Raw genomic sequence first — 13,384 nt, 5'->3', positions numbered from 1 at the left:
TTTATTCCCTTCCTTTGAAAATTTTTCTATGTATTTTCTTCTTTTCTCTACCTTCCTGGTTTTGGTTAAATATTTTGAAATATAATGAGAGTAAACCCTAAACTAATTACAGAGTTTTGTCTCTAAATGAACTGTCTTCATCTTAGGGACATAGAAAGATGAAAGGATCTATTATTTTGGAAAGAAACAAATTATAAAACTTTCTATATTACCAGACTGTTCTCATTGTTTTACTTTATGTCTTAGGCAAGGAGAAAAGCTTCCATGACGCATTTATGCTTTTTAATGACCTAATTAGACAATGTGGATTTGTTTTGCTTCCATAATTACTTTGTCTGACAGAATAAAGGCTGAGTTTTACACTAAGAAAATTGTCTCTCCTCCTAGGGTATTTTGTGAAGAAAGGTAAAAATCATTTCTCTCTTAGCAGCCTGTGCTTACCTGACTGTAAACATGCTAAATAAAAAATTAAGTGGGTGGAACATTTTAATCTTTGCTGCTCACATGTTTTATTTGCCACTAAAAAATATGGTTAAGAGAGAGTTTACTGTGTGATACCGTATATGAAAGATCATTGTGAAATGTGAGCGTCTCCCAAGTGTTTTACCAAGCTGACATGACCTGTGCTGTCATTAAGATTGCACGGACAACAGTTTCATTTCAGTCACTAGGAAAATACAACCAAGTCAGTCAGTTGTTTTTAGTGGAGAGTTTAATAGCTGTGGTTTTATTTTTATCCATTATCAATTTAGTAGATAATATAAACCAGTCCAATTAAATTAGGATTATCTAAAAGGATTTATGCCTCATTCTCCCTCACTGTCACTTCCTTATCTCCATTTTCTCTGGCAACTCTCCCTCTGTATACATTTACTATTTTAAATCAGAATTTTCGGCAAAATTGGCAATGAAATGATGAAATTAATGCATGGTGGATGCTTTGTAATTCTAGACCAATCAAAAATAAAGATGAGCACCAGTAAAAGTCTCTGTGGTTTCTGATTATTGCCACCAAAGACATTTTGAACCAGAACACACCAAGCAACTTGATGAGAACATGTCCTTTCAAAGTAATGTAGTGTTAGTTTTTCAAATTTGTTGAAAAAACGTATAATATACTCATCATGTAACCTATTTGGATATAATTTATCTTCAAGTTTGGATTAGTCACTCTGTCATTATAAATTGAAATATAATGTCACAAAGACCCAGCTTTATGTTAACTTTAAACGTAAAAAATCCCAGAATGAAAATTTTTAGAATTCCAGCCATTGCACATAGCTAAAAAACTTCAGAATTCCACATACACATGAAAAATATTTTCATAAATAAAGTTTGATTATATTTAGAAGCTTGAGATGATTCTGAAAAGCAAAGGCACTAGAAAGTTCTTGCATGAACTACCGTTATCAGCATCAAGGTCTTTCATGAACCTCTCAACTAGCTAAATAAGCATTCGAAATGGGCTATACCTTTGTCTCCCCTTGACCCTCAACTCAGATAAAAAAAAATTGTCAATGTCAAAAGCAAAAACACACACCAAAAAATAAAAACGATAACAATTATAACAGAATACTTTATTCTTTGGAAATTCCAGATAAGTCAATTAAGCAGAAAAGTAGTAACCTCTTATCTAATTCTGATTCTCCACTGCAAGGGGGTGGGGTGGGGAAGACAGTATATTTATATTTTAGATGATTGATCCCTTCTTATCTTGCTACCATTTCCTTGGACAATATGTCTAAAGCCTTTCGGCCATTTGAAAGGAATTTCAGACAGACTGCATTTGAACACAGATCTCTAAATATTTTACGACTACCACAAGGCCTTACTCCAATCCCATCTCAATTTAGTTTAATTGAAGACAGGTTTTTAAACACTTACTATGTGGATAGCACTGTGGTAGGTCTCACTGAAGAAAAACTGAGTGACAAGTTTACTGCATTGCAAGAGCTTACAAGGTATGGTTGGAAATAGAGCAATACTTTTTTTTTTTTAATTTTATTTATTTTTGGCTGTGCTGGGTCCTCGTTTCTGCGCGAGGGTCTCCCCTAGTTGTGGCGAGCAGTGGCCACTCCTCATCGCGGTGTGCGGGCCTCTCACTGTCGCGGCCTCTCCCGTGGCGGAGCCCAAGCTCCAGACGCACAGGCTTAGTAGTTGTGGCTCACGGGCCCAGTTGCTCCGCGGCACGTGGGATCCTCCCAGACCAGGGCCTGAACCCGTGTCCCTGCATTGGCAGGCAGACTCTCAACCACTGCGCCACCAGGGAAGCCCTAGAGCAATACTTGAGTAGGTAATTTGCATATAAGGCAGAGTGGTAGATGTAAAATTAAGTATATAAACAAAGTGTGATAAGAGTTTAGGTGGAAGAGAGTATTTATTTATGCCTAGTAGAACTGGGAAATTTGGTGGTATCTGAGGTGAGCCTTCCAGGTTGGGTAGTAAGGTTTCAGAAGTGCAAAGAGGGAAAGGGAAAAAAGCTTGAGGAAAAGTCTGAACTGGTAAAGTGTGGGATTGTTTGGATTTCTGTGAATTTTCTTTATAACTGCTTTATAAACACTTACTGCCTAGGGACTGTTGCAGGAACTACTGTGAAAGAATGATCCAGGGAATGTCATTCTTTATTGATCAGGTATGAGGAGGAAGTAAGAAGGGTTAAGAATTTGTAATCCAGTACTTCAATATTATGCTAACAAAACAAAGTCAGAGAAAGACAAATGCTTCATGTTTTCACTTATATGTTGAATTTAAAAAACAAAACAAATGAACATATATAACAAAACAGAAACAAATTCAAAGATACAGAAAACAAATTAGTGGTCTCCAGAGGGGAGGGTGGAAGAGAGGTGGGAGAAACAGGTGAAGGGGATGAAGAGGTCCCAGCTACCAGTTATATAAAAAAATAAGTCATAGGGATGTAATGCACAGCAAAGGGAATATAGTCAATGATATTATAATAACTTCGTGTAGTGTATAATCTATAAAAATATCAAATCACTATGTTTTACACCTGAAATTGAGATATTTTAGGTCAAATATACATCAGTTGTTTTGGAAAAAAAAAAAAAGAAGAAGAATGAGTCCCAGTAACACAGGCCAGTTCACAGGGAAGATGATGAGCTTAGTGTTAGAAGTGTCAAGAGAGAAGTGAAGTTGATAATTCCAAAAGGGAATTTCAGACAAATACTTGAGGTGCCGTTCTGGGCTCTGTAGCCAGATGAAAGCAGAAGATGTCAATTAGGGAATGCCAGTCATTTGTGTGATAATCAAACTACATTAGGCAATGGATTCCAGAAGAAGGATATTAAAAGAGAAAAACAGAAGAAAGGCTCATTCTTGAGGGAGACTCAGTGTAAGGGCTGGGAGGAGCCTGGGGAGGGAGTTAAAGCATGTACATGGGCTCACTAGAGACCAGAGGAAGAAGTAATGCAGAACCGAAGTAGTGAGTATACTGTCAAGTTACACTCAGGAGAAGGCTGAGACCACAACCAAAGTTTCAAGAAAACAAAAAAAGTAGGAAATGCTTTTGTATGTAGTGATGAGCAGGGCATTAGTGAACTCTGAGAATGTATTTTTGGTCAAGAATAGGTGGAAAAGCAGAATACAGAAATTAAGAAGAGAATTAGTGTGAGATAGTGGAAAGGTCTCTTGGAGGAGTTTTGTTTTAAAAGAAAAGTAGAATTAAGAAAGAGGTGACAAACAACAAGTTCCTACTGTATAGCTCAGAGAACTATATTCAGTATCCTATGATAAACCATAATAGAAAAGAATATAAAAAAGAATGTGTCTGTCTGTCTATCTATCTATCTATCTGAATCACTTTGATGTACAGCAGAAATTAACACAACATTGTAAATCAACTGTGCTTCAATAAAACAAAAGAGAAATAGGTGGCAGCAGAAGTGAGGAAAATTTCTTTTTATGCTAAGGTGGGATGTATGTCTTAGTAACTATTAATGGCAAAGAAAGAGAATCAGTAGAGAGAAGAAGACACTGAAAATTCTAAATAGTGACCTATTTAAGGACTGAGAAAATAGTGTAGTCCAGGGAAGGGAATGCAATTTCTCCCAGTGTGGTCCTTTGGGCTGATCCCTTTGACATCTGTTTATGTGTTTTTCTCACACTCCACCAGTTCCCACCCTAGACTCCGCCATTTACCCTAGTTCAGAAAAACTGACCATGTTCTCAAATGAACTACTGGATAGATCCACCAAAAAGCACAAATGAAGAAGTTTTGGAAAGAAAGTAGGCACATCTATACCAGAAAAAGAGAGAAGAAATAGGGATAGGTAGCACAGAAATGAAAGAAATACTTTGAGCCTAATGACTTCAGTTTTCTTGCTAGAGAAAGGGTACATAAACTTGGGGATATTATAGTGGAAAACCTTGAATGGTAGAAAATATATGGAGTACATTTGTTTTAGATTTCCAAAAACGGGACTGACTTGACGTGTGAACATATCTGGTAGAAAGCAGTGGGCTATGACTGATGTGAGTGGGTAGCCTGCAAGACAAATTTTAACGTATTTTACTTTAATGCAAAAAACACCAATATATGTCAGGAACTGTTTTTAGCCTTCGAGGAGTCAAAAAATTGAACTAAATGACTTTGGCCTTCAGGAAGGAAGTATATAGTTTTACCTAAAGGCAGCCTTAACTCAGAGGATAAAAATGATCAGCTCATGTTGAGGGCATTCGTCATTACCAGGATAGAGTTAAACTTCTCCTGGCTTTCCTCCTACATGGTTGCTAAATAAAAGATTTTCTCAAATTTGATGTCATCTTCCAACATTATATGTGCATTATCACAGATGATAAGGTGTACCTTTCATATCAAATACTTATATAGAAAAATACATATCTTACTTCAAGTAAATTCCAACACTTAATTGCATGTAACTCTTCAAACTCAGTAAGAATTTAATTAAAATTGATTTATTTACCCTTTACTCAATAATTCTGTGACATAATTTGTCAGCTCACAGCTTTCAGGCTGATATTTTCTTCTTTTTTTTTTTTAAAGTATGTGCTCTCAAATAGTAGATCATCCAAATTAGGGAAGATGCTAAATGATGGTTAAACTTCCAGCAGCAGGAAGAACTCTTTTCTCTGGCAGCATTTCCAGTAATACCAAACGAAGTCAGGGGATAAAATTCTCAGAAGGCAATTATGTTTTTTGCTTTTTCTTTCCTCTAAATTCTTGAAGAAAAGTTTTTCAGTGGGAAGTTAAGAGAAACAATAGAAAATTGCTCTCCTTTGAAAGCTTAAAAGTGGTAGAAGGGCATTGAAGGAGCCAATAATTTACTTATCACTTAGCTAAGGGTCTGTGGGAAAAGATTACTTTAATTTGTGAATTTGAGAACTTCCTAACACTTTACTCTGCTAGGAACCAGCAGGCCCATATTTATCAATAGTTAGAGACTAGCCAGTTCTTTAGTATTTAGTATATTATTGATATACTAAACTATTTATCACTAGAGACTAGCAGATTCTGTAGTCATTTAGTATGTGTGTGTGTATATTAACATATATATTAATGTATATAAACTACCAGCCAAGTTTTATCAATTACACTTAAGACCACTTATTGAAGAAACAGCTTACGTGTGATCTATCTAGTCTTCAAATAATTTAGGTATTTTTTTAGACAATGAAATTCTGGTTTGTATGTTTCTAAGTCATTAGAGTATTGTATTACAATACAAGAAATTAACTGAATATTCTGGTGGGAAAAAAGGTAATAGATGGCACTAGGCTATTGGTATGCTTAAAATGAAAAAAATTGAAAATATAACATGTTAAAATTTATGGGATGTAGCAAAAGCTGTTCTAAGAGGGAAGTTTATAGAGATAAATGCCTACCTCAAGAAGCAGGAAAAGTCTCAAATAATCTAACTTTACATCTCAAAGAACTAGGAAAAGAAGAAAAAACAAAGACCCAAGTTAGTAGAAGGAAAATGTGATAAAGAATAGACAGAAATAAATGAAATAGAGACTAAAAAAGCAATAGAAAAGATCAATGAAACTAAGATCTGGTTCTTTGAAAAGATAAAATTGACAAACCTTTAGCTACGCTCACCAAGAAAAAAAGAGGGAGGACTCAAATTGATAAAAATCATAAATGAAAGAGGAGATGTTACAACCAATACCACAGAAACACAAAGGATCATAAGAGACTATTATCAATAATTATATGCCAACAAATTGGGCAACTTAGAAGAAATGGGTAAATTCCTAGAAACATACAATCTACCAAGACTGAATCATGAAGAAACAAAAAATCTGAACAGATCAATAATAAATAAGGGGATTGAATATGTAATTAAAAACCTTCCAACAAAGAAAAGACCAGGACCAGAAGGTTTCACTGGTGAATTCTACTAAATATTAGCACTAATTACCACCAATCCTTCTCAGACTCTTCCAAAAAATGTAAAAGGTGGGAACACTTCTGAACTCATTTTATAAGGCCACCATTACCTTGATACCAAAACCAGACAAGAAAAGGAAGACACTACAAGAAAAGGAAGTTAAAAGTCAATATCCCTGATGAACATAGGTGCAACAATCCTCAACAGAATATTAGTAAACTGAATTTAACAATACATTAAAATGATCATACACCATGATTGAGTGGGATTTATTCCAGAAAAGCAAGGATGGTTCAAATCTGCAAATCAGTCAATGTGACACACCACATTAACAAAATAAAGGATAGGAATCTTATGGTCATCTCAATAAATGCAGAAAAGAACTTGACAAAATTCAACATCCATTTATGATGAAAACTCTCAACAATATGGGTATAGAAGGAACGTGTCTTAACATACTAAAGGCTGTATATGACAAGCTCACAGTGGACATTGTACTGTGTCAGCTTTTCCTCTAAGAACAGGAACATGACAAGGATGCTCACTCTCTCCACTTTTATTTGACATAGTACTGAAAGTTCTAGCCAGAACAATTAGGCAAAAAACAAAAAAAGAAACAAAAGGCATCCAAATTGGAAAGTAAGAAGTAAAACTATCACTATTTGCAGAGGACATGATATCAGTTATAGAAAACCCTAAAGACCCCATCAAAAAACTGTTAGAACTAATAAACAAATCCATTAAATTTGCAGAATATAAAGTCAGTACACAAAAATCTGTTGTGTTTCTTTACACTAATAATGAAGTGTCAGGAAAAGAAAACAATCCCATTTACAATTGCATCAAAAAGAATAAAATACTTAAGAATACATTTAACCAAGGAGGTGAAAGAACTGAATATTAAAAATAACAAGACATTAATGAAAGAAATTGAAGAGGTCACAAAGAAATAGAAAGATATTCTGTGCCCAATGGATTGGAAGAATTAATATTGTTAAAATGTCCATAATACCCAAAAGCAATCTACAGATTCAATGTAATCCCTATCAAAATTCCAATGGTATTTTTCAGAGGATAGAACAAACATTCCTAAAATTTGTATGGAACTATGAAAGACTCCAAATAGCCAAGCAATCTTGAGAAAGAAGAATAAAGCTTGAGACATCACACTCCCTGATTTCAAACTATATTACAAAGATAAAGTAATCAAAACACTATGGTATTATCATAAAAACAGACATATAGATCAATGGAACAGAGTAGAGAGCCCAGAAATAAACCCACACATATATTTATGACAAAGGAGCCAGGAATATACAAAGAGGACAGGACAGTCTCCTCAATAAATGGTGTGGGGAAAAATTGGACCACGGCATGCAAACACATAAAACTGGACCACTATCTTACACAATATACAAACATTAACGCAAAGTGGATTAAAGACTTGAATGTAAGACCTGAAACCATAAAACTAGAGGAAAAGATAAGTGGTAACCTTCTCGACATAGGTTGTGGTAATGATTTTTTTAATCTGTCACCAAAAGCAAAAGCAACAAAAGCAAAAATAAACAAGCAGAACTATATCAAATGAAAAATCTTCTCCACAGCAAAGGAAACCAAAAACAAAATGAAAAGACAACCTGATGAATAGGGGAAGATATTTGCAAATCACATATCTAATAAGGGGCTAGCATCCAAAATATATAAAGAGCTTATACAACTCAATAGCAAGACAAAAACAATTTGATTTAAAAATGGGTAGAAGATCTGAATAGACATTTTTCCAAAGAAGACAGACAGATGGCCAGCAGGTACATGAAAAGATGCTCAACATCATTAATCATCAGGGCAATGCAAATCAAAACCACAAAGAGTTATCTCCTTGTACCTGTTAGAATGACTTATCAAAAAGACAACAAATATCAAGTGTTGGTGAGGATGTGAAAAAAGGAAACCCTTGTGCACTGTTGGTGGGAATGTAAATTAGTATAACCACTATGGAAGACAGTGGTTTTTCCATAAATTAAAAATAGAACCACCATATGATCCAGCAATTTCCACTTCCAGGTATTTATTCAAAGAAAATGAAAACACTAACTGAAAAAGATATATGGACCCCCATGTTCATTGCAGCATTGTTTTCAATAGCCAAGATATGGAAACAACCTAAGTGTCTATCAGTGGTTGAATGGATAAAGAAGATGTGGTATCTATACACAATGGAATATTATTCAGCCATAAAAAATAATGAAATGTCACCATTTGTGACAACTTAGATGGACCTTGAAGGCATTACACTAAGTGAAATAAGGCAGGCATAGAAAGACAAATACCATATGATCTCTCTTATATGTGGAATCTAAAAAAAAATAAATTAAAAGCTCATAGATACAGAGAATAGACTGATGGCTGCAAGGGGTGGGGAGTGTGAGAAATGGGTGAACTGTTTTAATTTTTTTTAGTTTAAATAAATTGAATACAATTTTTAAATCTATTTGTTTTTATTTTATTTATTTATTTTGGGCTGTGTTGGGTCTTCGTTGCTGCGCGTGGGCTTTCTCTAGTTGCAGTGACTGGGGGCTACTCTTGGTTGCAGTGCACGGGCTTCTCACTGTGATGGCTTCTCTTGTTTCAGAGCATGGACTCTAGGTGCGCAGGCTTCAGTAGTTGTAGCACGCGGGCTCAGTAGTTGTGGCTCTCGGGCTCTGGAGTGCAGGCTCAGTCGTTGTGGCACATGGGCTTAGTTGCTCTGCGGCATGTGGGATCTTCCCAGACCAGTGCTGAAACCCATGTCCCTGCATTAGGAGGCGGATTCTTAACCACTGTGCCGCCAAGGAAGTCCCAAATACAATGTTTAAAAAATAATTTTAGGGCTTCCCTGGTGGCGCAGTGGTTGAGAGCCCGCCTGCCGATGCAGGGGACACGGGTTCGTGCCCCGGTCTGGGAAGATCCCACATGCCGCGGAGCGGCTGGGCCCGTGAGCCATGGCCGCTGGGCCTGTGCGTCCGGAGCCTGTGCTCCGCAGCGGGAGAGGCCACAACAGTGAGAGGCCCACATAACGCAAAAAAATAATAATAATAATAATTTTAAAAATTAAAAATGATCTGTGTCCTCTTTAGTAGCATGGCTTTAATTATCTACCACATGCTAGAAGCTCCACACTATAAAACTTCTAGAATAAGCAGCATCTATCTACATCAGTTAGCTCTTGCAGGATTATAGTAAGTCTCGAGGATGAATTTCGATTGGAAGTTATTATCAGTCAGTATCTTGTCTACTTGGGTATTCAAGAGAATGGATCTGTTAATAATAGCTACTAAAGTTCATGAACCTAAACATTTGCCTCCTGGTGCTCTAACTTGGTAACAGATCAATTCTTTCTAGGTTAAATCATTTGTTTTTGATAAAAGAGAGTGTGAGAGTAATTTAAATGCCTTCCAGGCATACCTGGAATAATGCTATATAAATTTATTAAAGTTAACTCATTGTAATACATTTTAGAAAGACTGCCATCCAGATTTCTCCATAATTTATTCCCGGGTATTAATGTGAGCAGGTTGGGAGTTCATTATTACATCACCCAAATGCCTAATATGTTACCGAGGATAATTCATGCCCTAGATGAAGTTGGCTGCCCGTGCTACTTTTTCTGCAAAGAGAGTGTTTTTTAATTTGCATTTCCTTCTCCTTTTTCACTTTTCCATACATTAATCTACTAACTGTTGCCACTGGTTTAGAAATTGTTCCAATAATAATTTCATTTTTTGGCAACCCTCCAAGGAAAGGTTTTTGTTTTTTGTTTTTATTGTTGTGTTGTGAAATTTGTTTGAATTTTGTTTATGTGGACAGGGCCACACACCAAATATTTGCCTGGGCCCTATACATGTTAGGACTGGCCTTGTCATCACATACATTAGTGGCAGGAAAGGACCTGCTTGTTTAATACTTATTGAATGACCCTCTTATCTTGAAGACTGGACATCGTTCACATGACATGTGCACTGCGTTATGCTTGTTTCTGTTAAATCAGAACTTTCTGGTACATTATATGAAATAAAACAAAGATGAGTATTTCACACACATCTTGTCCATTAAACCCTCCTCTAGATGTTTAAAATTTTACCCTTTATTTACCCTCCCCTTCATTCTGTGAAATTGCTTTGGTCTAGTTGGAGTTTAGTGTTATGTCTTTAATTTGCATTGAGAGACTTTACAAGGCACAATCTTAGAGAGTTTGTCCTGGTAGGGATAATTTTGGAAATGTCCACAACATCCATGGTGTCAAAAGGACGCAGAGACATTTTTCTTCGTTTTTGTTCAGAGAAGCGAAAATGGAGTTTCTCTTTAACTAGTAAACCCAGTAGTTTATTAGTTCTTTAGCATCTCTGGTCTCTCCCCAGTAGATGCCAGTGGCAGAGTCCCCACCCTCCAGTTGTGATAAAGAAAAATGCTTCCAGACCTTGTCAGGTGTTCCTTGGGAGGCAAAATTGCTTCTGGTTGGGAACTAGTATTGAGATGATGGCATAATCTCTTTGCCGTGCATATCGAAGAGAACAAATAGATATTTACTGATTAGTTTCAACATGTCATATAGGAAAATGGGAAGATGTGTCTTCAAGTATACATGCTTTCAAGCTTTCAGGTTCCTTTTTTTAAATTAAAGTATAGTTGACTTACAGTGGGGTGTTAATTACTGCTGTACAGCAAAGTGATTCAGTTACATATATATATACATTCTTTTTTAAATATTCTTTTCCATTATGGTTTATCATAGGATATTGAATATAGTTCTCTGTGCTAGACAGTAGGACCTTGTTGTTTATCCATTCTGTATACAAAAGCTTACATCTGCTAACCCCAGCCTCCCCAGGTTCCATCTTTAAGTCTAACAAATAGCAATTTTAAAAATCATAGTCATTTCATTGTGAAGTATTACTCACAGTAGAATCATGTTCTAGAAAACTAGGAGGAAAAAAATGCACTCTTTCCACACTTAAGCATTCAAGTGTCAGGGGAGCAGCCTGAGAGGGTGTGGCTCTGTCCAGGCAGTGGTTGTGCAGAGCATATGTTTCTGAACAGATGGATGACCTTGAGTAAGTCACTCTTTATTAAAGCCTTGGTCTCTCTAAAAGGACATCAATGAACAGGAGTCAAACAAGTCCACAGAAATAAAAGGGAAAATTGCCACTGGCATTTATGCTTTTTCCTCCCATGTTTATAGATTAGTAGACATGTTGTTTAATACTTATTGAATGACCCTCTTATCTTGGGAACTGTGGACATCATTCATCTGACATGTGCACTGCCTTATGCTTGTTTTTGCCAAATCAGAACCTTCTGGTACATTATATGAAACAAAACAAAGAAATGAAGTAAGCAGCTGTAGATGACAGCTATTTATCTGCAGGAACTGTAAACAGCTTAAGCAAAAATCAAATTTACTGAATTATGAAAGCATACTTTGAAAGAAGTAAGTGTAATAATACCTAACACTTTAGCTATGGATAGTTTCTGACCATTTTTGCATTTTCCGCTGTTATTATGTTCTGTATTTTTTTTTTTTAGATACCTTGGTGTAAACATTTAGAAAATTCATTAATTAACCCAAGTATTTTTGCTTGTGAGTTCCTATAAAGTAAATACAGACTTTTTGAAAACTAACTTGCAGCTCTAAAATTTTGCCTTCCACTTGGCTGGAATAACAGAAGAAAGATATGAGAACTTGAGAACTGTCCATTTTATCTTTGAATTGACGTACCTGACAGAGGGAAATAATTTTATTTCATGCTGGGGGATTTTATTCAATCTCTGATGTAGAGTAAGATCTTATTCTTTATTAATTGTGAAAACATACTTTAAAAGGGAAGTTTAGGGGGTGGATTTTTAAAATTTTACTCTACTTCTTAGATAAAACTGATGGAAAAAGATAGTGCTGAATATCATTAGATTTTCATAGGAGACAAAAACCTAAGACGAGGTTATATTTGACTAAAGCAAACCATCAGGTAGAGCAGGAAGTGAAGGTGAGGTAAGGTGAGGGTGAGGAAGGTCATATGACAGTTGGAAGATCAGTTAACTAGAAAAGGTGAATTAAGGCAACAGAAATAGGAAATAGTTGTGGGAAATGGTTGATCTTTTAAGGTGAATATCGACATCTGTTTTGGTATACAAACAAAAAAGCACCAAGATGCAGGATTTTAGTATCTTCTTGGTACAATGTATAGAAACTTATAGAGAATGAATATTTTCATTTAATTTCTTAGTAGTTCATATCCAAGTTATATGTAAAAATATATATATTCCTAATACATAACAATCTTAGTTATGCATAGGAATTCTTCTTTGCTTCCATTCTAGGGACAATCTAAAAGGTTATTCAACAGCATTCCTCACATGAATTTATAATGTCATCAAAACTATTGATTTTTTACAAAATTTTATATTGGAGAATGAAGCTTGCATGGTAGTTCTGTCCTCAGCATTAAATGATTGACGCATTTTGTATAGAATGCACCCATTATATAAAATTAAGTAAATCCACGGGACTGGTGGTAATAATTACAAAGCAAAATCCTGGAACAACATTAGAGATATTAGTGAACTGAAATTATCTCAAAAGTCACAACAAAGAAGCTTCTTGTCATGTTTGATTTTCCAGATCATAGGGGGCGGTTTTGTTTGTTTCTTGTTTTGTTTTGTTTTTGCTTTTGTGCTGATGTCTTATGCAATGACCAATTCCTGGAAAACTCTTGAGTGTTACAAGTTCAAGTTTGTTCTTATTGGAAATCTGCAGGTTATCAAACTTGAATCAAAATAATTTCCTTGCTGAATTTTGTGGCATGATGTTTAAATACTTCTGGTGAGAGTTCATACTTGGATTTCTACAATTTCTACTATTTCCATTTTAGAATTTTGTAACAGTATTCTTTTCTTTTCAAGGCCTTTTAACCCCCAAACTACAGATAGTTGTTTACACTGTGTCTGTGATACACACTTAAAAGAGCACTTAGAAA

The 13,384-nt window shown here is 35.5% G+C and overlaps 1 protein-coding gene across 2 annotated transcripts in view; it reads left to right on the top strand.

The window, feature by feature from the left end:
• PDE3A (phosphodiesterase 3A) overlaps positions 1–13,384 on the top strand; it is a gene marked incomplete at both ends in the record, with an annotated part of 307,728 nt that overhangs the window by 187,201 nt on the left and 107,143 nt on the right. The window lies entirely within an intron of this gene.

This window comes from Hyperoodon ampullatus (genome assembly GCF_949752795.1).
Source record: "Hyperoodon ampullatus genome assembly, chromosome: 11".
Lineage (NCBI taxonomy): Eukaryota > Metazoa > Chordata > Mammalia > Artiodactyla > Ziphiidae > Hyperoodon > Hyperoodon ampullatus.
This window is presented reverse-complemented; position numbering and strand designations above follow the sequence as displayed.